At 49.9% G+C, this 5,000-nt stretch overlaps 1 non-coding gene across 1 annotated transcript in view; it reads right to left on the reverse strand.

The window, feature by feature from the left end:
* Positions 1-225, reverse strand: part of LOC143278831 (small subunit ribosomal RNA) — a 1,829-nt gene extending 1,604 nt beyond the window's left edge. Inside the window, exon 1 of the ribosomal RNA XR_013054427.1 lies at positions 1-225. This exon is cut by the window's left edge and continues 1,604 nt beyond it. This is a non-coding gene — a ribosomal RNA (small subunit ribosomal RNA).
* Positions 226-5,000: the final 4,775 nt, after the last annotated feature.

Here is a 5,000-nt window from a genome sequence, read left to right on the forward strand (position 1 = left end):
CTGGCTTTGAACTAATAAAAGCGCTCTTTCCCCGAGGGGTCGGAGCTGGTCGGCATGTATTAGCTCTAGAATTACCACAGTTATCCAAGTAAATTTGGATCATCTAAGGAACCTCGACTGATTTAATGAGCCATTCGCGGTTTCACCGTACGAGGGTGTGAACTTAGACATGCATGGCTTAATCTTTGAGACAAGCATATGACTACTGGCAGGATCAACCAGAATGCAACCCGTATTCTGCGTGCCCCCGGGAGACGGTTGCAGCGCCAGTTGGGACCGCTGCTCACAGAAACGAGGGCTGAGCTCTTTCCGTGGGCGGTCCGCGGCAGCACTATCAACTGAAACCACCGGACAACAGATTCAGGGCCTGAGAGTGCAACGAATCCATCGGTCTCGGCGGGAGGCGCGCCAAGAAGAAGAAGGAGGAGGAGGAGACCAGACCGGACCGGACCGGACCCCACCCTTTCTTCCTCCTCGACACCGTCTCCCGCCCGTTTCCACGTGCCGGACGACGCCCGGTTAGAGACGGGCGCGCCCTTGACGAGATGAAGCAGGCGTTACGCTTTGGGACGCCGAAGGGGCTGGGGAGCACCAACGACCGTCAGTGAGGGAGGAGAGAAAACGCTTCTCTCGACCCGTCGTCAGCGAACGCACCGAACCTTCTACGGACCGTGAGACGCCGGCCGACAAGCCGAGCCCCGGCAAAGGAAGCCCGGCGAGGCGGCCGTGCGCGTTCACACTTGGACGCGCAGGCGGGAAGCTCGGCAGCCGGGCGGGTAGCCTGCGGGGAGCTGGTGGGCTCCCGAGACTCCCGTCCCCCGACTCGGGCCTCGCACGCCGAGCGGTCGCTAGCTTGCCAGTGCAAAAGACAGAAGCGCGGGGGCAGTAAAGCCAGGCGGACGGGTCGACCGTTGCCGGCTGTGCGCCGACCGGAGCGATCCGCCACGCCACGCCGCGTCCCCCACAACCAGGGTGTCGCATAAGGCGCTGCGAAGGTGGACCTTGATCCACATTGGGCAGAGCCTGAGTTGAGGCCCCCCAGCACGTGCCTGGGGACCAGGCGTTGAGGAGTAGGCCTTTTTTTGAGGGCCCAGAAAGTATTTTGGCAATTGTAGCGAGGTTTTGGAGTTTTATCCACAACCTTTACCTGCCTTTTTTTCTCTCCGAGCATGCCAAAGTTGAGAGAAAACGCCGTTTGGCATGGACGGGAGGAGGTGTGGAGGAGTAGTCCATTTTTGAATGGCAGCGGAAAGATTTTGGCAATTGTAGCGAGGTTCTTCGGACTTTTATCCACAACCTTTACCTGCCTTTTCCTCAGCGAGCATGCCAAAGTTGAGAGAAAACGCCCTTCGCCATTGACGGGACCAGACGTTGACGACTACGTCTTTCTTTTTTTCACGGCGCCTGAACGATTTGGGCAATTCTCCACAGCGCGTTTACTTTTTATCCACAACCTTTACCTGCCTTTTCCTCAGCGAGCATGCCAAAGTTGAGAGGAAAACGCCGTTTGGCATGGACAGGAGCAGGCGTTGACGACCAGGTCTTTTTTTTGGTCTTTTTTTTTCACAGCGCCGGAAGGATTCAGGCAATTCTCCAAAGCCGGTTACTTTTATCCACAACCTTTACTGGACCTTTTTTTTCTTTTTTTCCTTTTTTCTCTCTCCGAGCATGCCAAAGTTGATAGAAAACGCGGTTCGGCATGGACGGGAGCAGGCGTTGAGGAGTAGGCCTTTTTTTGAGGGCCCAGAAAGTATTTTGGCAATTTTTTACTTTTTTATCCACAACCTTTACCTGCCTTTTTTTCTCTCCGAGCATGCCAAAGTTGAGAGAAAACGCCGTTTGGCATGGACGGGAGGAGGTGTGGAGGAGTAGTCCATTTTTGAATGGCAGCGGAAAGATTTTGGCAATTGTAGCGAGGTTCTTCGGACTTTTATCCACAACCTTTACCTGCCTTTTCCTCAGCGAGCATGCCAAAGTTGAGAGAAAACGCCCTTCGCCATTGACGGGACCAGACGTTGACGACTACGTCTTTCTTTTTTTCACGGCGCCTGAACGATTTGGGCAATTCTCCACAGCGCGTTTACTTTTTATCCACAACCTTTACCTGCCTTTTCCTCAGCGAGCATGCCAAAGTTGAGAGGAAAACGCCGTTTGGCATGGACAGGAGCAGGCGTTGACGACCAGGTCTTTTTTTTGGTCTTTTTTTTTCACAGCGCCGGAAGGATTCAGGCAATTCTCCAAAGCCGGTTACTTTTATCCACAACCTTTACTGGACCTTTTTTTTCTTTTTTTCCTTTTTTCTCTCTCCGAGCATGCCAAAGTTGATAGAAAACGCGGTTCGGCATGGACGGGAGCAGGCGTTGAGGAGTAGGCCTTTTTTTGAGGGCCCAGAAAGTATTTTGGCAATTTTTTACTTTTTTATCCACAACCTTTACCTGCCTTTTTTTCTCTCCGAGCATGCCAAAGTTGAGAGAAAACGCCGTTTGGCATGGACGGGAGGAGGTGTGGAGGAGTAGTCCATTTTTGAATGGCAGCGGAAAGATTTTGGCAATTGTAGCGAGGTTCTTCGGACTTTTATCCACAACCTTTACCTGCCTTTTCCTCAGCGAGCATGCCAAAGTTGAGAGAAAACGCCCTTCGCCATTGACGGGACCAGACGTTGACGACTACGTCTTTCTTTTTTTCACGGCGCCTGAACGATTTGGGCAATTCTCCACAGCGCGTTTACTTTTTATCCACAACCTTTACCTGCCTTTTCCTCAGCGAGCATGCCAAAGTTGAGAGGAAAACGCCGTTTGGCATGGACAGGAGCAGGCGTTGACGACCAGGTCTTTTTTTTGGTCTTTTTTTTTCACAGCGCCGGAAGGATTCAGGCAATTCTCCAAAGCCGGTTACTTTTATCCACAACCTTTACTGGACCTTTTTTTTCTTTTTTTCCTTTTTTCTCTCTCCGAGCATGCCAAAGTTGATAGAAAACGCGGTTCGGCATGGACGGGAGCAGGCGTTGAGGAGTAGGCCTTTTTTTGAGGGCCCAGAAAGTATTTTGGCAATTTTTTACTTTTTTATCCACAACCTTTACCTGCCTTTTTTTCTCTCCGAGCATGCCAAAGTTGAGAGAAAACGCCGTTTGGCATGGACGGGAGGAGGTGTGGAGGAGTAGTCCATTTTTGAATGGCAGCGGAAAGATTTTGGCAATTGTAGCGAGGTTCTTCGGACTTTTATCCACAACCTTTACCTGCCTTTTCCTCAGCGAGCATGCCAAAGTTGAGAGAAAACGCCCTTCGCCATTGACGGGACCAGACGTTGACGACTACGTCTTTCTTTTTTTCACGGCGCCTGAACGATTTGGGCAATTCTCCACAGCGCGTTTACTTTTTATCCACAACCTTTACCTGCCTTTTCCTCAGCGAGCATGCCAAAGTTGAGAGGAAAACGCCGTTTGGCATGGACAGGAGCAGGCGTTGACGACCAGGTCTTTTTTTTGGTCTTTTTTTTTCACAGCGCCGGAAGGATTCAGGCAATTCTCCAAAGCCGGTTACTTTTATCCACAACCTTTACTGGACCTTTTTTTTCTTTTTTTCCTTTTTTCTCTCTCCGAGCATGCCAAAGTTGATAGAAAACGCGGTTCGGCATGGACGGGAGCAGGCGTTGAGGAGTAGGCCTTTTTTTGAGGGCCCAGAAAGTATTTTGGCAATTTTTTACTTTTTTATCCACAACCTTTACCTGCCTTTTTTTCTCTCCGAGCATGCCAAAGTTGAGAGAAAACGCCGTTTGGCATGGACGGGAGGAGGTGTGGAGGAGTAGTCCATTTTTGAATGGCAGCGGAAAGATTTTGGCAATTGTAGCGAGGTTCTTCGGACTTTTATCCACAACCTTTACCTGCCTTTTCCTCAGCGAGCATGCCAAAGTTGAGAGAAAACGCCCTTCGCCATTGACGGGACCAGACGTTGACGACTACGTCTTTCTTTTTTTCACGGCGCCTGAACGATTTGGGCAATTCTCCACAGCGCGTTTACTTTTTATCCACAACCTTTACCTGCCTTTTCCTCAGCGAGCATGCCAAAGTTGAGAGGAAAACGCCGTTTGGCATGGACAGGAGCAGGCGTTGACGACCAGGTCTTTTTTTTGGTCTTTTTTTTTCACAGCGCCGGAAGGATTCAGGCAATTCTCCAAAGCCGGTTACTTTTATCCACAACCTTTACTGGACCTTTTTTTTCTTTTTTTCCTTTTTTCTCTCTCCGAGCATGCCAAAGTTGATAGAAAACGCGGTTCGGCATGGACGGGAGCAGGCGTTGAGGAGTAGGCCTTTTTTTGAGGGCCCAGAAAGTATTTTGGCAATTTTTTACTTTTTTATCCACAACCTTTACCTGCCTTTTTTTCTCTCCGAGCATGCCAAAGTTGAGAGAAAACGCCGTTTGGCATGGACGGGAGGAGGTGTGGAGGAGTAGTCCATTTTTGAATGGCAGCGGAAAGATTTTGGCAATTGTAGCGAGGTTCTTCGGACTTTTATCCACAACCTTTACCTGCCTTTTCCTCAGCGAGCATGCCAAAGTTGAGAGAAAACGCCCTTCGCCATTGACGGGACCAGACGTTGACGACTACGTCTTTCTTTTTTTCACGGCGCCTGAACGATTTGGGCAATTCTCCACAGCGCGTTTACTTTTTATCCACAACCTTTACCTGCCTTTTCCTCAGCGAGCATGCCAAAGTTGAGAGGAAAACGCCGTTTGGCATGGACAGGAGCAGGCGTTGACGACCAGGTCTTTTTTTTGGTCTTTTTTTTTCACAGCGCCGGAAGGATTCAGGCAATTCTCCAAAGCCGGTTACTTTTATCCACAACCTTTACTGGACCTTTTTTTTCTTTTTTTCCTTTTTTCTCTCTCCGAGCATGCCAAAGTTGATAGAAAACGCGGTTCGGCATGGACGGGAGCAGGCGTTGAGGAGTAGGCCTTTTTTTGAGGGCCCAGAAAGTATTTTGGCAATTTTTTACTTTTTTATCC

The sequence above is a fragment of the Babylonia areolata genome, unplaced genomic scaffold (assembly GCF_041734735.1).
Source record: "Babylonia areolata isolate BAREFJ2019XMU unplaced genomic scaffold, ASM4173473v1 tig00006632, whole genome shotgun sequence".
Classification (NCBI taxonomy): Eukaryota; Metazoa; Mollusca; class Gastropoda; order Neogastropoda; family Buccinidae; genus Babylonia; species Babylonia areolata.